Source organism: Schistocerca serialis, chromosome 4, assembly GCF_023864345.2.
Source record: "Schistocerca serialis cubense isolate TAMUIC-IGC-003099 chromosome 4, iqSchSeri2.2, whole genome shotgun sequence".
Classification (NCBI taxonomy): domain Eukaryota; kingdom Metazoa; phylum Arthropoda; class Insecta; order Orthoptera; family Acrididae; genus Schistocerca; species Schistocerca serialis.
In genome coordinates, this window is record NC_064641.1 from 568,855,251 (window position 1) to 568,882,650 (window position 27,400).

The following is a 27,400-nucleotide window of genomic DNA, read 5'->3' on the forward strand; positions in this document are numbered from 1 at the left end:
TTGGCCAGCTTGAGAGAACATAGTGGCGCACCAGATGTAGGAGCGGATCTGTGGATATCGCTGCGGCCTCCCTGTCAGTTGGGACTGGGAAAGCAGCTAATGCATCCTGTATAACATCATCGGCCTGAAAAATTAGGAAGTCCAACGAATCAAATGCCGAAACACAGCCAGAGATGAGTCGAGACAAGGCACCGGCGTTGGCATGCTGGGAGGCGGGCCGGAAATGGATGGTGTACCTAAAATGTGAGGGGAACAGCCCATCACTGCCGGCATTGGGAAGTTTTCGTAGGTAACTAAGCAGATGGGGAAAATAAAGCCACGAGGGACTTGTGGTCAGTGATTAAGAGGAAAGACGTACTGTCATGGTACAGGAGGAATTTAGTAGAGACAAACATGATGGCTAGGGCCTCGTCAAATTTAGAATATTTGCTATGGGCATCTGTAATGGATCTATATATGTACGACACGAGGCGTTCCCGTCCATCCAGTAGATGGTGTGAAATGACAGCCCCAACACAATATCCCAAGGCGTCTGTAGCCAAGAGGAGAGGAAGACAGGGGTTATATGGCATGAGACACGCCATCGAGTGTAACCTATGATTTAAGGTTTGGAAAGCCGATTAACAAGCTGGGGACCAATGAAAACGCACGTTCTTTTGGCATAGGTGGCGGAGGGCGCTGCGATGTGAGCGGTGGAGTGAATGAACTTTTAATAGTAAGCAATTTTACCCAGGAAAGGCCGCAATCGGTGTACGTCGCATGGACAAGGAAGGGCCGTTATAGCAGTGATATGGGAGGAGGTAGGTGATATGCCATCAGGGGAAATGATGTGACTCAGGTAGGAGATGATTGGAAAAAGGATCATTTAGCAAGGTTGAATTTTAGGCCTGCTGTCTGCAGGTGCAGGAACAATTTTCGCAGGTGGCTGAGATGTTCATCCATGGTATGGCTGATGATGATGTCCTCGAGGTAGTTTATACAACCTGCCACGGTGCACTAGCTATGCCATACATGAGGCAGTTCAACTGGAACAGCCGAAACAGTATGTTGACGATGGCCAAGCGAGTAGAGGAAAAATTGTCCCCTTGTGAGCCTGGAGAACAGGTCCTCAGGACATGGGTGGGGATAGTCTTCAACCCCTGCGTTCCCGGGTTCGATTCCCGGCAGGGTCAGGTATTTTCTCTGCCTCGTGATGGCTGGGTGTTGTGTGATGTCCTTAGGTTAGTTAGGTTTAAGTAGTTCTCAGTTCTACGGGACTGATGACCATAGATGTTACGTCCAATAGTGCTCAGAGCTATGTGAACCATTTTTTAGTCTTCAACCTGTAGCTGAGGGTTAAGCGTAGCACTGAAGTCGCCACACACTCGAATATGCCCGTCTGGTGTTGCCCACAAACTCTAACGGACCGGAGTGACGATTCCCTCAATGGCGAGACGGTCAATTTCTTGTTGAAGAGGCTTTTGGAGGGCATGGGGAACATGCTGGGCCCGGACGTACCTCGGGTGGGCAGACAGTTTCAGCTGGAGCGACGCATAAAAATCTCGAGCACAGCTGACGCCTGGCAAGAACAGGTCCTGGAATTCCATGCACAAGGTATCGACTGCTGGAAACGGAAACTGGGAAGACACCAGATGATCATTGTCGTCGATGGCGAAGCCAAAGGCCCAGAAGACGTCCTAGTCTAAGAGATCCGCAATGGCCACAATTTGGACCACAAGGAAGGTAATGTCCTGGCGAACCGATTTATACAGCATGGGAGCCATGAACTGACCCAAGAGGGCGATCACTTATTGTAAGTAAGGAGGCGCAGAGGTGTAGGTGCCAATGGGGGCGCCCCAATCTTCGCATAAGAGGAATAGTTGACCAGCGATACTGCTGCTCCTGTATCTAGCTGCATCTGCAGCGGCTCACCGTTGAACTGAACGTCGATCATCAGCTTGATATTTCAAGATGACTGCACCTGATTGATATCCATGGGGATACGCCCCTCGATGGTCATTGGCCAGATAAGGAGGGGGCTGCCGAGATCAGCAGACCAAACGGAGATGTCTGTTACAGGTACACACTGCACAAAATGCCCACATGTCAGAGCAGTCTTCCCATGCACGGTTCTTTAAGCATCCTGTTCAGGACGTCAGCCGGAGGGGCTGGCGGCGCTGACTAGGGCGTAGGGGCCTCCTTGTGCCGACGTTCTGTGCCAGACATGCGGAGCCTTCCGAAGGCGTGAATTCCTGGACAGGGCGGCTGCCCTGTCGACGCTGTGCAGAACAGGACAGTCGGCGCCGGTCATCGGAACCGACAGTGTCAACGTCTTTGACGTCAGCCAGCGATGCGATGGGCTACGAGGCGTAGTGGTCGCGGAGGGTCGCTACCTCGGCCTAGGATTTCAAACGCTTGTTGGCCGCCGTAGATATTTCGTGCTTGAATGCTACAATGACCCGGTCCAGAGTACGATCGTCGAGTCTGAGGGCGTCGCGCCAGAAAGCCGCATCAGGGGCGGCCTGGATGGGGTGGTCGGGGACCATCTCGTCCACATGGGATTCTTTGGAGACTCGTGTGTTGAAGTGACATTTCCAGCTGAGACCTTGCAGTTCCACTGGCTGCTGTCTGTTGGACTAGCCAGCCTTCTTGCGACACTTGTAAAATTCGACACAGGCTGCCAACATGTCGAACAGTCGTCGGTAGTAAGCCGCGAGAACCTCACAAATCTGGGAGAAAGTCAAGGAATCCAGAGGTTGAGGCTAAAGGTTTGTCAAGAGAACATATACTTTGGACTGGTTCCAGGAAAGTAGGAGCCACTTTTCGTATGCTTCCCATTATTCAGCATCCTTGCTGAAAGTGGGAAATGGCGGGGGCGACGGAACCAGGCAGCTTTTCACAATGTCCGTAAATAAACGTTTCTGTGGATCCTGAGATTTCTTGCAAAACTGTTGAAAATCTTGTAAGTCGTGCACACTTTAGACCAGCTGCTGAAGTACAACTTCCACCATGAGGAAGACACACACAGGCACAAACTCATCGCCACTTGTGACAGACTATTGGCAATTTTTCACAAACACAAATTTATTGCGGTAAGTTCACAAAGTTGATAACTGAACAAGAAACGAAAAGGTGACAATAACGGTGCCAGTAGAAGTCTCGTAAGTGAAGCAATCAAAAGTTTACTTCTAATTTTCCCACAAAGTTTCGTGGTAACACACACACACACACACACACACACACACACAGACACACACACACACTAGTACGAGTCCAATTCAGAGACAAAGACAATCCTCAGCACCCAAAGTACACGAGGTCGGCATCCAGAATGCACTGAACTGCAGGGCTGGTTGTATCCCCTAAATAGCGGTCTCCAGGCAGTAAGGTTTTGGTGCAGTGATACTTTCTGCATGCCGTGGCTCGAGCTCCCCCTGCTGAAGCAGTGCTTGGAATGTCTGTTTCCTTTATTTTGTATGTATATATCCGGTGATATGGTGTTTTGGTATGCCTTGGAAATAGACAACGCCATCCTCTGTGGTGTGATATGGGTTGCTGGCCCTCAGGGGCTACCTTGGCTCCAGCATAACAGAGATAAATCATGAAGAGTAATATCTGTGAACTGGGTAACGCACGTTAGATGGAACAGCACAGACGACTGACGGCATGTTTATGCTGTATGCGTTGTCCACCAGACAGGGACTAGTTGTGGGAGGAGTAACACACCCGTGACAGACTCCAACATAGAAACGTGCACATATCGAATTTTCTCACTGTAAACGTCTAAACCAGTGTGGCAGAGGTTTGGCATACACAAGCGTTGAATATGTGGATACGCTTCCGGTCCTTGGTGCATCTGATAACCGGGCTGGTGTTGCCGCTCGTGAATATGCTGCTAGATACCTTCGTCAATGCCGTCCAGATAAAAATGTGTTTCGTCATCTGGAACTGCCCCTCCGGCAGTCAGATTCTCTCCTTCGACCATTGCTTGACGGAAGTCGTCCACAGAGGCGCCATACTCCAACTACTGAGGAAGCTATTCTGAAGGCCATACGCAAAACCCTCAGATAAGTACACGTAGCATAGTAAGGTAGCTATATGTCTCACGAAGCAGGCTCTGTAACGCCGGAAATGCATATCCTCCTATTTCCATCTATTGTACTACAAATGTTTTTCCTTATTTTGTTACCTGAAGATATGACATTTCTGTGTCTTTATTGTAATTGTTTTACTATTTGTGTATATATTTATGCATTTATGTCGATGTATAATTGGTTTGTTTTGCAAATATTATTTGTGTTTTTACGCTGGGTCTGGCCTAGGGAAAACTATGCTATCGAACGATTACATCGATAGGTTGTGTGGAGAACCGAAGTGTTTAGGATCTTTGGTAGTGTAAACTCTGCTGCATGGAGCGCGGGCAGAGAGAGTCTGGCTGGAGTAGTTCGGTGGAGCAGGAGTGGTTGTGTAACGCTCCCGCGAGTTGCCGCGCTTTCGGGGTTGGGCAGCATGTAACTGCGCTCGACTTGCTATAATAGTTTCTGACACGGTGTCGCCGACGGGAAGCATTAGCTGGCGCACATCAAGAGCCCGTTTCGCCTGGTGACCGTGTGGAGAAGAAGGCGCGCCAACATCCAGCTTCTCCAACAGCGACGGCCGACAATGAGTGACTGTCGCCACCTCCCCGATCGATGACTGCAAACCTTCAATCAACCAACAAGGAAGACTAAAAGCACGTAGAGTTTTAGAACTGTGTGGCAGACCTCAGCTTTTCAAACTGTAGCATCACAAAATACAGCAACTTACCATGAACCTTTGTGGCTTTTTGTCCCAATTGCATTACCAAGCAGAGTCCCTCCGTTTTCTGGAATGAACCCGAGTGTCGTTGAAATTCAAACGCCAGCATCAAAGTAATATCATTCCATTTCACTGCTTTAATTTCAAAGTTCAGTTAAAGTATTCATATCTGGCTACAATTTTTAGATTACACAAGCACAAATTAAGAGTACAAGTTTTCTTACCATATTTTAGCTTTCCTGTGATTGCAGCTCAGCTTGGTACGTACTAAATTTTACTATTGTTAATTGTTCAGAATCATTTAATTCAAGTTCAAAGTTAAATCTCTTATTTCTAAATTGCGTAGATTCAAGTAGCTTTTGAAATGATTGTTGAGGTAGCCCAACACTAACCTTATTTCTTTGATTTTCGTAGTGCTTAAGAAACAAAGTTCACTATTAATTTCAGTCACTAAATTAACTTTAATTTTTCCAGTTTTATTAAATCTTTTGCTAAATTAAGTCAGGCGTAGCATAATTTATTACTTCTGACAAACATTCAGTTTTCACACAACACATGTCAACCTTCCGTTGCCACGCTTTTAGTACTAATTATAGGTGCATTAATCTTTCATTTTAAGTTATCATAGTAGTTGTCCATTGGACTGACTACCGTAATTTTCTCCAAATCTCAAATAGCTAATTAACGCCAATTAATTGTTAACGTAACGACCGCACATTTACTTTCTTTATTAATTTTACCCTTTTTTAAAAATTATTTCCACCAGTTTCATTTGCATTTTTCCTTTTATTTAGATGTTACCCTTTCCTCTCTCTTTACCGACAAATTAACTTCGGTGACGATTGCTTTTCCCAAATGTCCATTAGGTGCACGCGGTTTAATTTTTCACTAAGGTCGATAAGTGAAGGGGGATGTCACACGTGGCGACCTGGTGACAGGACAATCTTTGGATATGAGGTTGTTCTGGACACGAATTTTGCATTGTGCAAATCTCGTAACTAAGTACTGGTTACGAAATGGTCATTACGTCAGCGAGTATAAGTAGTGTGAGGAATCCTAATTAGATTTGAGATTTGGCATTTATATTGAAAATTGGTAAAATGAGTGAAGGCAACAATTACCAGAATTAGGTAGACTTGGTTACGGAACAATCGGTCGAACAGTGCGAAACGCGCACCGCGGAACCCATTGTTCAGGGGCAGGCGGCTAGCATGAAAGACGCGACAGCCGAAACGCATCAAAGAGCAGAAATGGAATTCCAAACTTTAGAAAATGTTTCGGAATCGGAACTGAAAATCCGATCTGAACCCCTTGATGACGAATACGGGGAGGACAATTAAAGAGGAAGCCGCTACGGAAGTAAAACCGGTAGTTGCCGGGAATTTAACTGATTTATTGAATGTTTTGATTAACGAAATCAAGAGTCAATCGGCAGATATTAAAGCTCAGTCTGCCAAGCAAGAAGCTCAGTCTGAAAAAATTGACAGGAAGCAAGACAATCAGAACAAAGCTATTAATGTTGTTAACAGCAATGTTGGAGTTGTTAACAAAAAAGTTGATAAAATCAAAGAAGATATGGTTGTAATTAATACCGAAATCGGTAATCTTAGACAGGAAATGATAGGCGCTCAGGCGGAAATTGCGAGCATGAATACACGTTTTGACTCCGAAATTAGCGTAATCGAGAAAAGTGTAGGATTAGCAGTTGCTCCGATCATCAAGAATAAGGTGACGGAACAAATTGAATTAGTGAAATAGAGGATCAACATAAGGTGGAAACTTTAAAGGCTTTAGTACCCGAAGTAGATACTAATGTGAGGAAGCAGGCTAATATCTGCGAAGAGAAAAAGAGGGAAGTGGAAACGCTTACTACAACCACTTGCCAAGTAATTATGAGAGTGTCGGAATTAGAAAAGAAACTTGACGAAAAACAGAGCTATGTGCCAATCAGTGCACATAGTTCGGAATTGTTGACGAAAGAGGAGCGGTTCGACCCCTTGAAAAAAGGCGGTATACACGCGATGGATTTCATTAAAAATTGTGAAAGAGTTTTACCCAGATCTTGGACTAATGAGAGAAAAACTAATGCGGTTATTGACGTGTTGGGTGGTGATGCCAAGCGTTGGGGCTTAAGCCTCAACATCACGAACCTGACTTTCGACGAATTTAAATATTTGTTTCTGGCTGATTACTGGTCAGAGCAAAAACAACAAAGAGTCTGGCGCTGATTTGTCGTATAGAGGCCTTTCGAAGCGAATTCGCGCCCCTCGATGAAGGAGTTTTGTGAGGGCTGGATCCACAAGTTGGAATATTTGTTTGATCGCCACACAGAATCCGAAATAGTCTGGGAACTCTACAAGAAGCTTCCAGATGATACAAAACGCTACGTAGGAAGCAATTACAGGACAATCAATGATTTCCGGGAATGAGTTGAGGACGAGGACAATTGGCGCAATAATCGCGATAGTGGTAGAGGCCGTGGTAACAACAATGGGTACCACAACAACGATAACCATGGGAATAATGCATACCGCAACCTTGGCAGCAATAACAGTAGTGGTTCGGACCGTAACGACAATCGGTACAATGCAAATAATAACAGGAATGACGGAAACCAGCAACGGCAGGAGAGTGTGCCAGTGTTAGGAGAAAGGAATGCGCCCACAAGTAGTAGATCAGCTGTAGACACGGCAGTAGAAAATACATTCACTGTCAGTGAGAACAATTTAAGTAGTGTCCCGGAAATCGATTGTAAAGTGGCAGCTGTAACACCCACAGCGGAACTGGAGATAGAGTTTAAGAATAATTCGCAATAGTTGAGAGAAGATCAGATGTCGGGTAACAGGTCCGTCATCGAGCGAGGGGATGCAGAGAGGGATGACGTCTGGTTTAGGCAGTTCGGTCGCTTATACGACGAACTAAGAGATTATAGGGACCTGTACGGGAGAAGTGTTTATGGGGAGCGCGGGCAGGATTTGCCGCGTCTCGTCCCGCAGGGAGATAGTGTTTGTGAATTGATAGAAAGTTCTGGCCCTAACCGGCAGACTTGACCAGAAATAGTTGGTGTTAATGGGGAGCAGGAGCAAGATTCGTCGTGTTTCGTCCAGCAGGAGTTGGATGTTGAAGTAGTAACGGAAAGTTCTGGCCCTAACCGGAGACCTTACCGAAAGTCATAGTGGTAGAAGTAGCCGACCCATCCGACGCAAATTCCCAGTTTGAACATTGGGATACTATTGAGGAGAAAGATTACGAGAATTTTAGTGATATCCTGACACGATTGGTAGAAAAGCACGTTGATTACAGGGTGTATGAGGTTAGAGCTGACGTTTACGGTCGGACTGTAGCAGTGTGTGTTGCGCAGATCCAGATTAAGTAATTGCAGATACTACCGGGCACATTCCTCCAGGTAGATTGGTCGATGAGATCAATCTGGCCAAAAAGGTATCAACGAAGGTGACATATAGAGAACTGATAGCAAAGCAACACTCACTAGTTGACGAGTTACAGGAAAAGGTTTCGGTGTTGGAGGCGAAGCTACAGACTGAGCCTCAGGACAAGCGTGTTGAAATTAAAACTGTATGTGAACATAGGCCGAAAAAGCCACCAGATAAGCCGAATTTAGGATCAAAGCCGATTGGTTTTTTCTGGTATGACCTGGATATAAACGAGGATTTATTGTGGGATGATAAAGAAACAGTCCAGGATAAGTGTAGACAGATAGTTGTGTCTGTTAATATGCACAGCCTACAACTAAACGTGTTGATTGACACGGGTGCAGAACTGAGTGCTGTATCTGGGAAAATATTTCAGTTACTGAAAGGCAGACCTGGTATCGCAGTTATGCCAGTAAAAGGAGTGAAAATTATCGGTGCTACTGGGAAGACCAGTAAACCGGTCACAAAACAGATTTTTGTCAACTTCGAGATATATGGGGCACGATTTGAACAAGAGTTTGTCGTCGTGCCAGACTTAACTACGGAAGTAATTATAGGGTTAGATTGGCTATTAAAGTACCGTGCAGTGACTAATTGCGAAAGCAAAACTTTGACATGTACGTCACAAGATAAAACAAATGTAGCTAGTTTTGACGACGCAGGATACGGTGTGCATAGGGAATACCAGCCTATGCACATTGTTAACTGGCCAGCTGCCATTGACGTAGGCATGAATTTGAACTACTGTAACTTGAGGAGATCCTGTTAGATGACATAAGGAAAAGCTTAGAGGAAGAGATAATCAAATTCCCTCCACGGATTGACATTAGTTTTGGTGCGAAAAAAGATCGTTTGCGAGAAGTAAGGTAAAAGCCGATGTTCGCATACTTCATGACGCTAAAGCGCGTTTTGCTAAGTTTGTAATCGGAGACATAGTACTTGTAAAAGTTCATGAGAAATCGAGCGAGATAGACAATGAAATTTCTAAATTTAAGTTTGTTTTTAATGGACCATATAAAGTCATTGGTATACCTCACACAAATGCTTATTGCTTAGAGTATCCAAGCTCTGGAAAACTATTAGGTATACGGAACATTGTAGACTTGAAATTGTACCAACCAAGGAGTGATTAATACCACAGAATGGGTAATTTGTACACTATGTAAATATAGAGTGTAAGATTTAAGGATTTGCTAGGTTGCCATGATATTGCCTGACCAAGAGGTGATTAAAGAAGTTGTAATCAATAATTAATTGGGAGGTTACATCTCATTAACGTGCTGCACGAGCATCGCCTGCACCCCTATAATCACGCTTTCACGCAACGCTTGCGCTATCAGCAGATGCAATTCTGTGAATGGCTCCGTCAACAACAACAGGAAGTCGACGATGACTTGTGAACAAATAGTACGGTCGGATGAAGCTGCATTCACTCGTGAGTGCGTCTTCAATATGCACTACACCCAGACTGGTGTGAGGTTAATACGCACGTCACCTACAAACGTGGATATCAAGTTAGCTTCGGTATCACCGTCTCGGCCGAAGTATTGGGCGACATGCGTTAAAGCAGCTACATGTTGGCTGACTGGCTGACAGCATGAAGGTATCATGCATTCCACTTAAACTATCTGCCTGATACTCTGGAAGCCGTTCCACTGCATGTTAAGCAGAGGATGTAGTTCCAAAATGTTAGTGCATCTCCACACTATGGAATTTATTTGCGACAGTATTTGGACAGAACATTTCCAGGGCAGTGGCTAGGACTTAGAGATCCATTTATGCGGCCACCGTATTCAGCTAACCTAAATCCCATGGACTTCTTCATGTGGGGATACCTGAAGGAGCACGTGTACTCCACTCCACCGACGAATGTGAACGAATACGTAGCGCATGTTCATGCTCCTGTTTTTACTGTGGACGCTGAACTGCTGCGGAAGGTCCACAGCTGTGTGATCCAGCAGGATGCGCAATGTTTGGACATACAGGTAGGTCGCTTTGAGCATCTGTTGCTCTGAGGACAGCGTATTCTGTTGTAATGCTCATGCAGTCATTAATATGGACATTATTATTGCCACATAGGAAACGGTGTATACTCGTGTATGAAATTCCAGAATGAAACTAGCAAATGAAAAAAGTGTGTCCCAATCCAGGATCGAACCATTGACATCCTGGAAGCTAACCCAAAACTCTATCCACTGCACCAACTGTACATCTCGTCTAACCTGTGCCGACGGAGGTAGTTAGCATAAATGTGGTTACAGTGTTGCCAGATTGCCACTCCTTAACGTTCTTTTTCTGCCGGATGTACTCGTCGGACGGAACTTTGTGAGAGAAGTTTTTTATTACTGGCATGTGAGGAGTCGCGCTGCGGAGCGCTGGCACGCGAATTTAACTTCTCACTCTATATAGACCATTAATAAACCTTCTATTACAGTTGAAAACTGCACAAATCGCAGCGCAAATTAAATTCCTTTTAAATAGACACCTGTATGGAGCATACAAATAAAAAATCCGGATAAATACAAGAAGTACTCACGCACTGCAATACTTGGATGACGATAACGAAACCAACAGCCGTATTTTAATGTAATGTGGTTTATTATTTTTATTATTATTCGACCAGTTTGACACCATCTGGTGTGATCTTCAGGATCCGAACGTAACCCTCAGTCCACAACTGTTTTCATACGCAACGAACAGAGTAGTATGCAGTGGACCAAATTGACTGGATGCCGTACCTTCCGTGGCAGCAACAAGTCCAACGTCAGATAAAAATAGTAAACAATGTTACGTTCAAATACAACTGCTGGTTTTGTTTTAATTAATCAAGGACTAAATGCGAAGTGCAGTTTAGCAGAATACAAATTATTTGAGTTATGCAGTAAATAAAAGAGAACATGCAAGAAGACATAAACACTAAACGTGGAAAGAAGTGTGTGTGTGTGTGTGTGTGTGTGTGTGTGTGTGTGTGTGTGTGTGTATGTGAGTGAGTGACTGAGTGAGAGTGTGAGTTCTTGTGGATAATACTAGTGCACACAAACATGCACTCGCTGTTTTATCAGTATTTGCTCTTAATGTTTTCTATTATCCGACATTTATTAACACACTTATGCTACAACTGTCTGTCACCGACGGAATTTTCTCTGTTACAGCACTCCATTTTCCAGTTGTTTAACAGCTATTGTATCCTGACTGATAGTAAGTCTGACGATAATGAACTCTTAAGCCGCAAATCAGTTAATTAATTTAATCCTCTGAAACATCTACATCTTTGTACTTTTCATTCCTACGTTCGTGTACGAGGCGTAGTGGTAGAAGTTTTCATAATATTTGTCATCAGGAGTTTTTCTCTCTTTTATTTTGCTGAGAATGTGGACGCAGGAGATCTCTTTCCTTTACGGTTCGATGACATCACTGTCTTCTTTTGGTTTTTGCAGTTTATTTTGATTTTTACTGATGCAAATGACAGTGTGTAGACCAAATTTAAGGATGCCGTATTTTGCCTCTGTAAGTATGCTGAATGAGGTAACTCATTTGCATTGGCTAGCATCGCAGACATTTGAGTTGGATGCTTCTTAACCGAAATTCAATTCACGAATAACTCTACATTGTCTGGGCAGCTACTTCATTCACAGTTAGCATTCATGGGCTAAGGAAATTATTGCATTACTCTTCGTCACTTTTCGATGCAAAAATGTTTAATTCATGAGCTTTCTGTTTCATATTTATGTCTAAAAGAGGCTCACAGTCTACATTCAGATGTGAGTGAAATACTGAAATGTGTGTTTCCTGAGCTATAACATAAATTTTAGATTTAAATAGTATCGACTCTCCTTTCCCTGCTATTTTACAGTTCTGTTTAACGACCAGAAGCCGTTGCACCACGAAAATGCTTACACGCAATGCACCTTGAGTGATTTATTTGTCAGGGATTTTCAATAGAGATTCGCTTAACAGAGCTTTTGGCAAAAGCAGCGCGATTTATATCCGGTGTTACATTACGGGTAGAGTGTAGAACAGAACTGAGCTTCGTTATTTTGTTGTGCAGGAACGAATTATTATCGGTGCCATGACGAAAAATTTATCAACCAGTTCACGGAACAGGAAACTTTGACATCTATATAGATTAATGTTCGTACCAGTAACTGCATATGGTTATTTATACGTCAGTCAACGTCAAAACTTATTTTTGACAACTCAACAGGAAGACATTCTACTGTCATGGTGTTTACAATATTGCTTCAGTACCATTCTATTCTGGAAGTGCTGCGTATGTACGTTTCATTCCCAGGAATTAGTACAGCAATATTACGTCCATGTCACCGTATACAGATTACACTGCTTAAATGTTACGCTGCCATAATAATTATAGTCATCTGATTTACATTCGGAGTACACCACATAGACATTACACTGTTATTCTAGCATTACACTGAAACATTACCCATTCAAAAGTATAATCTCTGAAGATTACTCACTTATAATTTGTAATGTAGACAAAGTTAAAACACTTCGACCCACACCCAGGATTATGTGTACACTGCCATATTCTGATTATCAGCCATTAATACTCTGCCTCTGCTCTGCAATTCTCTGCCGTAAGTGTTTGGTGTGTTCCGGTTTTGTGTATATTTATCTCATAGTTCATACCGTTGCAATTGGTGTGGAGCGGTGTTTTGTTAAACTTTTGGAAGGGAAATTACTAAAAGTATTGGTACATATTGACCATGTGCAGTACAGTACACTGGGGTGACAACAGGCATGGGATACCTTTGTATCGTGATGGACTTTCTTTGGCGCCTCTTAGTGCGGCAACTCGACGTGGCATTGATTTAACAGGTCGTTCGAGGTCCCCTGCAAAAATATTCAGCCATGCTAACTGTACAGCCATCCATAACTGCACAGGTGATGCTGGTGCAGGACTTTGTGCACGAACTGACCTCTACAACACGTCCCATAAATGTCCGATGGGACTTATATCGGACGATCTGGCTGGCCAAATCATTCGCTAGAATTCTCCTGAATGTTTTTCAAACCCACAGGCAACAACGGTGGCTCGTAACATGGTGGAGTGTCGACCACAAGAATTCCAACATTGTTTAGGTACATGACATCCATGAATGGTTGAAAATGGTTTCCAAGCAGCCGAACACGACCACTCCCAGTAAACCCTCTGTTCACTAGGACCAGAGGACCCTGTCCGTTCCATGAATACACAGCCCACACCTGAGCCACCATGAGTTTACACACCATGTCTTGTTGACAAAATGAGGCCATGGATCTTGGGATCTGCACCTCACTCTAACATTACCATCAGCTTTTACTAACAGATATCGGGACTCAAATGACCAGGCCTCGGTTTTCCAGTGGTCTACGGCAAAACCGTTATGATCACGAGGCTAGAAGATACCCTGCAGGCAAATGTCGTGCTGTTTGCAAAGTTACTCGCGTCTGTCGTCTGCTTCCATAGTCCTTTAACGCAAAACTTTATCGTACTCTCCTGACGGACATGTTCATCTTATATCCCACATAGATTTCTTCTGTTATTTCAAGTAATTTTCTCGTCTAGTAACACTGACTACTCTACGCAAACGCTGCTTACTTCGGTAAGACCGAAGGTCACTGCATCTTCCGTGGTGGAAGACAGTGCTGGAAGTTAGTATTCTCGACGGACTCTTGACACTGTGTTTCTCCGAATACCGAATCCGCTAACGACTTCTGAAACGGAATGTCCAGTGCGTCTAGCTCCTACTACCATTGTGTGTTCAAAGTCTGTTAATTCACGTCGTGTGGCCACAATCACGTCGGCAGCTTTTCCACATGAATAACTTGAGTATACAAAGGCCGCTCAGCCAAAGGACTACCCTCTTACAATTTGTGTAAGCAATACTACCGCCTTCATTATCTGCGCATACTGCTATCCTCTGACTTTTGTCTCCTTAGTGTAAATCAGCTGAAGAAGGTCTTTCATAAGTGAATCTGTAAGTGGGTATTGCACATAATTAGTGACATTTCTTCAGCAACTCTAGTACAGAAATTCTTTGGTATCTGCTAGAGACAGATTTTATTGGATACAATTTTTGTGGCAGGTACTGGCCTCTGTCATTTATTAAACTAGGATTTTTCTCACTGCTTTGATGTATCTCAACAATTCTATAGCCATTCTTTTAACTGAATGGCTATGCTGTTCTTCCCTTGTGAAATACGAATTTTGATGTTACAGTACTGTTGGTAAAGGTCTGTGATCTTGTGATCTTGGGGAATGAAGTATCCACCTGCTAATAATAGTTGTGAAAAGGCTTCATAAGTATTTTTGGTGATTCAGAATGTGGTTACCGTTTAAAACTGCTGTGTGTAAGAATTTATTCTGAGTGTGGTAATGTATGAATAACATGCATCAGCTGTGGAAAAGTTTACAAACACCGTATCTTATTTGATGCTCTCTTCTCAATCTATGCATATATAGTACAGGTTATTCGTTGTCCTGTACATATTGTTCTTTCATTTTTCCATTACGTTGAGCTATATCCTTTTGTCTGTACTGTAAGGTGAAAACGGTGCCAGATTCTTGGGAATATCCTTCTGTGAAGTCAGGTAGTAATCCACGGCGTATTTACGTAGTGAATGTTCATTTGTGACTTACTCAGGTGTAAAAATTCTGTTCTTTTCGTCTGTATGTTGTAGAATACTTATGTGCTTCAATTTCTATTGAATTTTACGTTTAACACTGAAACAGAAGCGTTTTAGTTTTTATGGTGCAATGAGGGAAGTTATTCTGCTGGTATTACCGCATTAGTAAATTATGTGGATTCATGTGAATATATTTTCCTGAGGCAACTGTGATATTTTCTCTGGATTATAATTTCGGGTAGCCAAGGCTGACTGTGTGTGTGTAGGCAGTTCGTCCCTGTGAAAAATTGTGATCTCTGTGAAGCAAAGTGTAGTTGTTGCTTGTAGAATATGTATTCGCCTGGTCAGTTTTTTGAGACGTGTAATTTAAGCAGTGTAATTTAGGTAGACGTACGTGAAAATCTCGAGCTTGACATAAACAGCATGAAGACAGGCATCTAAATTATGGACAGTACAAGATAGGCAACACAACGAACTCACAGACGGGAACAGAAAATACAATAATCTTTTGTAGGGACTAAGGATAAACACAGATAAGGTAAGTAAAAAATTATGATAAAGATCCATGTTTTATCAATCCTGGGGAGCAGATACAGTTGTGGCATGTAAACGAGATCGTTCGTGATCATTACTTGTTTCAGAGACAAGACAATATTCATTCAGCTTGCAGTGCAAGAGAGAATAGTTTCAACTAGAGGCATTGTTTGGGAATTGAAAGCTGTCAGGAATGAAATACATCTGAGGTCATGGCTTGAACAGTTTTATTCTTCACTGAAGTCAACAAGGCCAATTAGTCATAAATCACAATTTATGTGCAGATCCAACGAAGGTGAAAAGTCACTATAAAGCGTCCGCTGGTGTGCGAATGTAAAACATGGAGATTTTTACCATGCCTTCCTGTCATCCTGTTGAATTCAACCAACACAAGACCGCATTCTGCATAACAGTGTAACTTCAAACCAAAGAGCAGATGTTTCGAACCCCACGTGTCATTTTGAATACAGGGATCAAATGAATCAATTTATGTGTAAGCTTTACAGATTTGCGTAACTGAATAACCTAATTAGCAATCTAACTACGGCACATGCCAGCAGGTCGTTCTAATAAGGCTACTGAAACATTCTAAAATCTTCTACGAAAACTAGAATTTGATTATACTGACCGCCCACAAAGGAACAAGAATCAGGGTAATAAGAGACGAGAATTACAACCGCAGCATGACTAGCCAACGAACAAGAAACTGGAAGTCCAGAGGGCAATTTAAATGTTGTGATCTATGCAATATGAATAAAGTACGTGGCCACTCGAATTATATGTAAATGAAAATGAAATTAACTATAATGCTGAGTTGAGTGGATATAGCTCAAAGCAGCATACTCAGTGAAGGATTATTACGCATAAGAAACATTTTTGAAGTTACAGCACTAGACACAATCAGTAGAAAGAAAAACCAGTTGAAGTCGCAATTTATGCTTTACGTTTTATTTACTCGACGACTAGCTTTGGACCGAGACCCATTTTAAAATCGTCCTACAAGGCAGGAAACCAAATTTACACTCATGTACAGTGCATTTGCTACGTGCCAAAATTGCAGAACGTATCATCCAAAATTTATGTAACGTAGTGGTCGAAGTAGAGAGGATATAAAATGTAGGCTGGCAATGGCAAGGAAAGCGTTTCTGAAGAAGAGAAATTTGTTAACATCCAGTATTGATTTAAGTGTCAGGAAGTCATTTCTGAAAGTATTCGTATGGAGTGTAGCCATGTATGGAAGTGAAACATGGACGATAAATAATTTGGACAAGAAGAGAATAGAAGCTTTCGAAATGTGGTGCTACAGAAGAATGCTGAAGATTAGATGGGTAGATCACATAACTAATGAGGAAGTATTGAATAGGATTGGGGAGAAGAGATGTTTGTGGCACAACTTGACCAGAAGAAGGGATCGGTTGGTAGGACATGTTCTGAGGCATCAAGGGATCACCAATTTAGTATTGGAGGGCAGCGTGGAGGGTAAAAATCGTAGAGGGAGACCAAGAGATGAATACACTAAGCAGATTCAGAAGGATGTAGGTTGCAGTAGGTACTGGGAGATGAAAAAGCTTGCACAGGATAGAGTAGCATGGAGAGCTGCATCAAACCAGTCTCAGGACTGAAGACCACAACAACAACAACAGTCAAAAATTACATTTCAGAAGATGTCAAAATTATGCAACGAACAGTTACAGTGCATACATATAATTGGCAGTTTACACCTTCTGCTGGAAGTGGGCAAGGATATAGTAAACCTTTTTTGTTTTTGTAGGAACTACCAACATTGTTGTCAAACTACAGTGGTTCTTTTCCATCTCTTACAATACTGCTCGGCACATACCCATCTGAAGTACATGTACAATGCTCTTGAACTTCGTCCATTGATGCTCACCCACTAGGAGAATGCAGATCTCACTCAAGAACTTCTGGGAATGAATGTTCTTAGGAACATTTGGACAAAGCTGAAAGAATAAGAACAGGCTATGTGAAGTGCAACTTTATGAAGAGTGGGGTATATCAATTTCTTTGGTGCCTGACTGTGGGGAATCGGAGCGATCTGTAGATAACGTAGTGCAAGACTGCCTAGCAAGGAAGTATCAAGGATCCTATTAGAAATATGACCAATCAGACATTTCTGCCATTACTTTGTTGGTAAATTGGACTTAGAATAATAGGAGTGTTTACTGAAAAGTAATGCCAACACCTTCGTAACCCTTCAACAGTTAGTAGCATTGGAATACGGTAGATACTGGCTTGTTCCGTAGCCTCTTTTTCTACGGCTCCAGTTGGCGGGGAGCCTTAGAATTGAACGGTTGTGTTGTTACAGTGTTAAGTGTGGAAACCTGCGCAGACGGTCGGTCAAGGCGATTTAAGCAACGTGCTGTCATTGAATTCTTGACAGCAGAAGGTGTCACTCCAAAGGAGATTCATCAGAGAATGATGGCAGCTTATGGTGATTGTGTTGATGTGAGTACTGTACTTCGTTGCGGGAGTAAATTTAAAGATGGCGAGGCGGGAACATCTGACTTGTGTGACAAACAAAGAGTTGGACGTCGTGTGACAGCAACCTCAGCGTTTCACAAGCAAAATGTTCAAACCTGTTTCACGACGATAGTCCTATCACCCAGAGAGAAATTGCAAGCACAAGCGACGGCTAAAAAGTGTCCTAAATGAGAAGGGAAATGTTTTCCTGCAGCATGATAATGCCAAACCACACACTTCACGTGCCGCCACAGCAGAACTTCAGAGACTGAATCTCACCACCGTACGGCATCCTCCATACAGTCCAGATCAGCACCGTCTGACTTCTATCTATTACTGATAATGAAAGACAATATGTGAGGACACCATTATGTTTCTGATGAACGCGTTGAGAGAGCTGAGAGACTCTAGTTGCAGAGTGTTGTCGTCATCTTCCGTGACGGCTTCAGAAAACTTGTCCATCGTTGGCAGAAGTGTATTACGATAATGTGGGAAAGCGGATTCCAGCATTCTAATGATTATTTCTGAGTTTGATTTATGAAAACATTCCCATCCAAAACCTATTAAAGAAGGTGGAGGCAATACTTTTCATTCAACCCTCCTAAAATATTCTCCGACAATCAAGAATACAACAACTAACACAATAGCCACACAAGCCAACAATAAAATTATTTCTTCTGAAATCTTTATCAAAAACAGTCGAATATATACAACTGCTGACCAGTAATAAAGAGGAACCCCACATATGGAGCGTATTACCAAGTTGTATGCCATGTTGGCACGTAAAAATCATTAAATGTGAACAGCATCATTACTATTGAAAGAAACGGAAACAATGGGAGATCAAAAACCTTCATAATTTCCGATCATTCGGGACATCACATTATACAAAATAAGTTTAGATAAAACCACTTTTCCATGATGTGTCCCACGTGAAAACAAACATTACACTACAAAGCTGAAATTGGGTGGGCAAGTGGATAACATGGCTGAAATGTAAGTATATAATCAGCAGAAATAGAGAAAATTACTGAAATTAGACCAGAAAAGACTATTCGCCCTTTCTTTACAATCAAATAAATACGAACTGCTATATCAACATAGAAACTGTATGTTATTCAGGAGTAATCGTACAGCTAAGATATGCAAACAAAAGGGAACCTGCCGGCCGGAGTGGCCGTGCGGTTCTAGGCGCTACAGTCTGGAACCGAGCGACTCCTACGGTCGCAGGTTCGAATCCTGCCTCAGGCATCAATGTGTGTGATGTCCTTGGGTTAGTTAGGTTTAATTAGCTCTAAGTTCTAGGCGACTGATGACCTTAGAAGTTAAGTCGCATAGTGCTCAGAGCCATTTGAGCCAAAAAGGAAACAAACGAAAATTGGCTCTGAGCACTATGCGACTTAACATCTGATGTCATCAGTCCCCTACAACATAGAACTACTTAACCCTAACTAACCTAAGGACTTCACACGCATCCATGCCCGAGGCAGAATTCGAACCTGTGACCGTGGCGATCCCGTGGTTCCAGACTGAAGCGCCTAGAACCACGCGGCCACACCGGCCTGCGGAACCAAACAAACTTCTGAAATAATGTAGTGGTGAAGGCCACATAAGCAATAAGTTAATCTAGCTTCATAATTTGTCGTATACAACACACCACATATGCAGCGAAAAGGCACAACAAACACCGAAAGTTTATTATCCTACCAGCAGCAGCCTATAGGCACCACAGACAATAGTGCATACTTAAATCAAGAGTTTTACTCCTCAGTTTATCAGTACTGGAACATATAACGACGCAAGAAGCGAAATGCATACTATAAAATATGCAATGATTTTTTGTGAAATGGAAAAGGGAGGTGGAAAACGCGAAGGGGCGGGGAGATCACGAGTTGCAGATGTTAACCAGAGATATGTAAAAAATAAAACTGAACACTGATCTCGGAACATGACGATGAGCGCAGGGAGCAACATGTCACTACGGGAATATTAGAAAATGGGTAAAAAGCCGGGGAGGAGGATATGGAAATTAGAGAAGGAAATGGGGTGGAGAAAATGGGGTGGCAGGTGAAGCCCCAGTAACGGGAGTTCGTGCTCCAGGGGTTGGCGGAAATAACAACGAGGTTGGTGGTAGGGGGTAGAGTATAAACCATACATCGTTTTGGAACAGAGCAAAGAACCGAGTAAACCGAAAAGCGAATTGTTCGTTCAACACTTTATCTGGCTGCTTTATTTTGCTCTTAAAAATCTCAAGATCGTCTAAAATACCCAAAGGCAAACCTTTCGATGTGTGATGCAAAACGTTTAGTGTGTTTTCTATAGTTGTGTTATAGAAGATAAATTTGTTGTTTAATGTCTATTTTTAGGTATGGCACGTTACGAAAAAGATGTTTTGTCTCCAAGTAATTTGTATAGTTTGATATGGTGAGGATTTTATGCACGTAAGTGGTCGGAATTGATGAAGATTTTTAATCCAGTATTTCTTTTGTTTCTCTTAATGGTAATAGTGCTGTTCACATTTAATGATTTTTACATGCCAACTTGGCATTTAGCATTGTAATAGGTGCCGTATGTTGCGCTGTTTTATATTACTTGCCAGTGATTTTAAGTATTTGACTGTTTGTGGACTGATTTTGAAAGTATTAATTTTATTGTTGACTTGTACGGTTATTGTATCAAATGTTGTATTCTTGTCGTTGTAGAACATTTTATTAAATTGAAAAAGGTTTCCTATGTCCTGACAGGGCGCTACCTTCACGAGGTTCCCTTACGGCAGCGGAAGATGTAAACTGCCAGAACAGTTGGTTGCAGATGTTTGAGATCTTCGGAAATACCATTTTCAACTATGTTACGTAAGTTTCGGATCGATATTCTGTAATTTTCACTTAAGCTTATAATTCGGCAATAGCTGCATTATAGAAAAGAATAAATTTGTTTTTCTGCCCTGTGGGATGATTTGGAAACGGGTTTCGGTTCGAACATAGTCGTCGAATGAAAGTAAAAAAAAAAAAAAAAAAAAAAATATCCAACTTTCGACTGGTTGTTTGTTCTAGTGACTAACAGAAGTTGCCAACCCAAGCTATTCCAGCTTGCCGGAAGTTCGCAAAACCTGACAAGAAGAACTTAGGCAACAAACAGAGTTTGACCTGATGAGCACTGCAGCCAACGGTGCAGTGGTGAATTTAGAGGTTACGTGGGATGCGTTATTGAAGGAAAATGAGAAAAGTTAAAATTCTGGATCTACATCTACATGCATGTTCCGCATCCCACCATTCTGTGCACGGCGGAATGTGCCTTGTACCATACTAGTCGTTTCCTTTCCTGCTCCAATCACAAATAGAGCATGGGGAAAACGACTGTCCATACGCTTCCGCATGAACTCTAATTTCTGTCATCTTATTTTCATCGTCCGTACACAAAATGTACGTTGGTGATAGTAGAATAGTTCTGTAGTTAGCATGAAATGCCAGTAACTTAAAGTTTCTCTATTGGGTTTCACGAGAAGAATTTCTTCATCCCGCCAGGGATGCCCATTTGACTTATCAAACCATCTCTGTTGTACCACGTGATGATTGAACCTACTGCTAACAAATATAGCTGCTCAGCTCAGAATTGCTTCATTGTGTTCCTATAATACGACCTAGTGAGAATCTCAAACACTCAAACATGTTTAGTATTCTACACGCAGTCTTCATAGGTGAGCTACATTTTTCTAACATTCCCCCAATAAACCCAAGTTCACCATTCACTATCCCCATAGCCACGCTTACGTGCTCATTCAATTTCATATCGCTTTGCAGTGTTATTCTTAGATGCTTAAGAGATACGACTGTATTAAGCTTGATGCAACAAATGCTATACCTCAACGTTATGGGAGTGTTTTTCCTAGTATCTGCCACATCTTCCATTTTTCTCCACCACATTTAGAGACAGCTAACATTCGTCATACTAACTAGATATTTCGTCTAAGTTATCTTGTATCTCCATAGAGTCACTTAAGGACATCATTTTCCCATGCACCACTGTGTCATCAGCAAACAGTCGCAGACTGTTGCTCACATGGTCTGAGAGATCATACATATATAGAGAAAAAAAGAGCAGTCCAATGACAGATCCTTGTGATATTCCGGACGATATCCTTGTCTCAGATGTCCATTCCCCATTAAGGAACCAAGTACTGGATTTTATTACTCCAGAAATCAACGTACCATGAAAGATAATCCACACGCTAGGATTCTCATTAGGGAGTCTGCATTGTGACACCATGTCAAATGCTTTCCTGATATCTAGGAATGCGGAATCTGCCTGTTTTCAAATTGGGCATGCCTTCTGAAGAAGGCCAAATTATTTTTGTGAAATCTGGGTAATGTTTAGTCTGTATTTGCAACTGAGGCTGACGTGTTACATGTTCAATTCTGTTTATGAGATGAGATGTGTTGGTGTTGGAAGGGAAAGTAGTAATTTGCTTTGTGCAATAATGAATATTCCATCTTCCTCTGCCTCGTAGTCAACACTAAACAATCATCTTCTGAAAGCCTTGGAAAAAGAATGCAAAAGCAGTTTGTCAGCATCAGTGAATGAGGCAGTTTTGTTTAAGAAAGACATTCGGATAGATGTAGTAGACCCTTTGCCTTCTACAGAAATGTGTGTTTCATGTCATAGAACATGGCGGAAAAGGGGCCACACCTCTCTACAAGGTGTTTCGTCAGTTATAAGTGTTGGCACAGGAAAAGTTACGGATTTGCAGGTGATGTCCAAATATTGCCCATTTTGGGCACAAAGGAAGACGTTAGAAATAAGAAAAAAGAGAGACAGTTGCAAATGAAACAGAATAATATGCAGTTAGAATTATGATGGTTCTAGTGGCTGTAGGAAAAAAGGTGAAGACGTCGAAATAGATATGATTGTCGGAAGGACAGACTCAGTATACATGAAAGTCAAAACAACCTTTGGTGACATTAAGAGCAACCGTGGTAACATTAAGAGTGCAACGGGAATTCCACTGTTAAATGCAAAGGAGAGAGCAGATAGGTGGAAAGAATACATTGAAAGCCTCTATGAGGGTGAAGATTTGTCTGATGTGATAGAAGAAGAAACAGGAGTCGATTTAGAAGAGATAGGGGATCCAGTGCTAGAATCGGAATTTAAAAGAGCTTTGGAGGACTTACGGTCAAATAAGGCAGAAGGGATAGATATCATTCCATCAGATTTTCTAAAATCATTGGGGGAAGTGGCAACAAAACGACTATTCACGTTGGTGTGTAGAATATATGAGTCTGGCGACATACCATCTGCCTTTCGGAAAAGCTTCATCCACACAATTCCGAAGACGGCAAGAGCTGACAAGTGCGAGAATTATCGCACAATCAGCTTAACAACTCATGCATCGAAGCTGCTTACAAGAATAATATACAAACTAATGGAAAAGAAAATTGAGAATGCGCTAGGTGACGATCAGTTTGGCCTTAGGAAAAGTAAAGGGACGGGAGAGGCAATTCTGACGTTACGGCTAATAATGGAAGCAAGGCTAAAGAAAAATCAAGACACTTTCATAGGATTTGTCGACCTGGAAAAAGCGTTCGACAGTATAAAATGGTGCAAGCTGTTCGAGATTCTGAAAAATGTAGGGGTAAGCTATAGGGAGAGACGAGCCATATACAATATGTACAACAACCAAGAGGGAATAATAAGAGTGGACGATCAAGAATGAAGTGCTCGAATTAAGAAGGGTGTAAGACATGGCTGTAGCCTTTCGCCCCTACTCTTCAATCTGTACATCGAAGAAGCAATGACGGAAATAAAAGAAAGGTTCAGGAGAGGAATTAAAATACAAGGTGAAAGGATATCAATGATACGATTCGCTGATGACATTGCTATCCTGAGTGAAAGTGAAGAAGAATTAAATGATCTGCTGAACGGAATGAACAGTCTAATGAGTACACAGTATGGTTTGAGAGTAAATCGGAGAAAGACGAAGGTAATGAGAAGTAGTAGAAATGAGAACAGCGAGAAACTTAACATCAGGATTGATGGTCACGAAATCAATGAAGTTAAGGAATTCTGCTACCTAGGCAGTAAAATAACCAATGATGGACGGAGCAAGGAGGACATCAAAAGCAGACTCGCTATGGCAAGAAAGGCATTTCTGGCCAAGATAAGTCTACTAATATCAAATACCGGCCTTAATTTGAGGAAGAAATTTCTGAGGATGTACGTCTGGAGTACAGCATTGTATGGTAGTGAAACATGGACTGTGGGAAAACCTCAACAGAAGGGAATCGGAGCATTTGAGATGTGGTGCTATAGACGAATGTTGAAAATTTGGTGGACTGATATGGTAAGGAATGAGGGGGTTCTACGCAGAATCGGAGAGGGAAGGAATATGTGGAAAACACTGATAAGGAGAAGTGACAAGATGATAGGACATCTGCTGAGACATGAGGGAATGACTTCCAATGTACTAGAGGGAGCTGTAGAGGGCAAGAACTGTAGAGGAAGACAGAGATTGGAATACGTCAAGCAAATAATTGAGGACGTAGGTTGCAAGTGCTACTCTGAGATGAGGAGGTTAGCACAGGAAAGGAATTCATGGCGGGCCGCATCAAACCAGTCAGTAGACTGATGACCAAAACAAAAAAAAAACAAAAAAAAAAGTGGTGGCATGGAGCCAGCAGGAATGAAACTAATCGGAGCGAAATGAGGCATGGAGATAGATATGTGAAATATTTTGGTGATGGAGATTCCAGTGCTTTCAAATCTGTTGTAGAAAGCAACCCATATGGAAATGGATACAACACTGAAAAGCTTGTGTGTGGGGGGCACATTCAGAAGAGGATGTGCGGGAGACTACTGAAACGAGAACAAAGAGGTGTAAAACTCAAAGGTGGATAGCCACTGGGTGAGGCACAACGCGACTAACAAAGAGATCCACAGTTTGCAAATATATTATGGCAAAGCAATAAGGCAAAACACCGGAGATTTGAAGGAAATGCAGAAGGCAGTGTGCGGAATATTTTTTCGCAAGTTGTCAACTGATAAGAAGCCAGTAGATGAATTGTGCGTTATATTCTGGTGCAAATATAAGCAGGCAAATGCAGAAAATAAAACCCATTCACATAAACACAGTCTTCCTGAAGCAGCCTTAAATACCATAAAGCCAACAATCAAGTTTCTAGCTCATCCAGATTTGTTAAAGAAATGTACACATGGTGGAACACAAAACCCGAATGAAAGCTTTAACAGTGTCATTTGGAAGAGATGCCCAAAAACAACATACTCGTAGCTTGTATATTAAGTTAACAGGTACACGAAGAACAAGAAGACTCAATGTATGGTTATGGTCTAAATTAAGGTACTTGTTTATGGTGTAAATCCTTGTAAAATCTTTTATGTGCATTTCCCGTAGCTTTCATTTTTCAGTGTATAAGGAACATTTTCCCCTGAACCATTGGAGATGGAAAAGTGAAACATTCGCAGACTTTTTTCGTTGTATAACACAACGTCCTGCGGTACAAATTTTTTTGTGTCTAATTCTGTCAAAATTATTTATTTTTCTAAAAAATTGAAAACGCTTTGTTTCAAACGCAAAATTTTTTGAAATAAATTGTAAGATCTTTAAAACTGATATTAAAAAAAAGCTTCCACACGTTTGCTTATCTGTCTACTAAGAGTTACCTACCACAATATGAGAGTTCTGAGTAAAGTAATTTATGTAATAATGTTCCTTGTGTTATAGCATGTGTTGCGAAAATTTCCAACAATGCCATAATCAAATTTTTGAGAAAAGTTTGAAAAAATTCTAGAATGCAGCCCATAACATAATGAACTCATGTACAAAATTTTGTTCTATTATCCTTCAAAAACCTAAAACTGTGTTAGATTATGAAAACGCGTCCATTTTCTCCTAAGTTCCCTCTTAAGGCAGTCAGAAGACTGATAAGAAAGTAAAATGCTTGATTTGTCATACCCGTTCACCAACAGACGGTAGGACTATTTGTTATGTGTATGTCGCAAACATGTGGAACAATGTACCTTCACTGGCGGTAGTAAATTCTGAAGTAAAGCAGCTACAAGCACTCATGTCGTGATAGAAAGTGCAATTTATTTCACTGTAAGTAACTCACTACTGTTGTCAAGTCCAACATAATTACAATGAGAGACTTCCGCCATCGCTACTGTTTCGAAACTGTGTCCTATGTGTTAAGGAACCCGCACTGCGCAGTAGTATTCTAAAAGAGGACGGACGAACGTAGTGTAGGCAGTCTCCTTAGTAGGTATGTTACATTTTCTAAGTGTCCTACCAATAAAACGCAGTGTTTGGTTAGCCTTTCCCACAACATTTTCTATGTGTTCTTTCCAATTTAAGTTATTCATAATTGTAATACCTAGGTATTTAGTTGAATCTACGGCTTTTTGATTGGACTGATTTATCGTGTAAACTAGGTTTGAGTTCCTTTCAGCACTCATGTCGATGACCTCACCCTTTTCGTTATTCAGGATCAACTTCCACTTCACGAACCATTCAGATATTTTTTGTAAAACGTTATGCAGTTTGTATTGATCTTCTGATGACTATATTAGTCGATAAACGACATCGGCATCTGCAAACAACTGACGATGGCTGGTGAGATTGTCTCCCAAATCTTTTATATAGATAAGGAACAGCAAAGGGCCTGTAACACTGCCTAGGGGAACGCCAAAAATCACTTCAATTTTATTCAATGACTTTCCGTCAATTGCTACGAACTGTGACCTCTCTGACAGGAAATCACAAATTGAGTCAAATCACAGACGATATTCCGTAAGCACTCAATTCCAGTACGAGCCACTTGTGTGGTACAGTGCCAAAAGCCTTCCGGAAGTCCAGGAATATGGAATCGATCTGAAATCCCTTGTCAATACACTCAACACTTCATGGGATTAAAGAGTTAGTTGTGTTTCACAGGAAAGATGTTTTCTAAACCCATGCTGACTGAGTGTCAATAGACCTTTTTCTTCGATGTAATTCATAATGTTCGAACACAATGTATTTTCCAAAATCCTGCTGCATATCGACGTTAACGATATGGGCCTGTAATTTAGTGGATTACTCCTACTACATTTCTTGAATATTGGTGTGACCTGAGTTGATATTTATTATTAATTGGATTGTTTCTCCCTACACACGACAGAAAACTATTTTTATTCTCTCCCTGTTTCACTCGAGTTATTCATCCAACTGGTATTATGAGATATGTGATGACAACCTTTTAACTTTTCTACAATGAGATACATATTGCAGCCAAATCTAGAACTGTGTGCTTAATTGCGTAACGTACTACGACGTGATGAAAAATAATGCCTCCGAGTTTTTTATTCTGTTCTTACTATCGGTGTGGCTATTACATTTCATGCATATTACTCGGGAGACTTTCCCCATTTGCTGATGCAAGATGCAAACCTCTGCCGCCAAAGGACTCCTAATAGTAGAGCGTAACATGGCGATGTGTAACGTAAATACGTCGGTGAGTGTGAAACAGCGTGCTGTACTCGTTTTCTAACAGCTG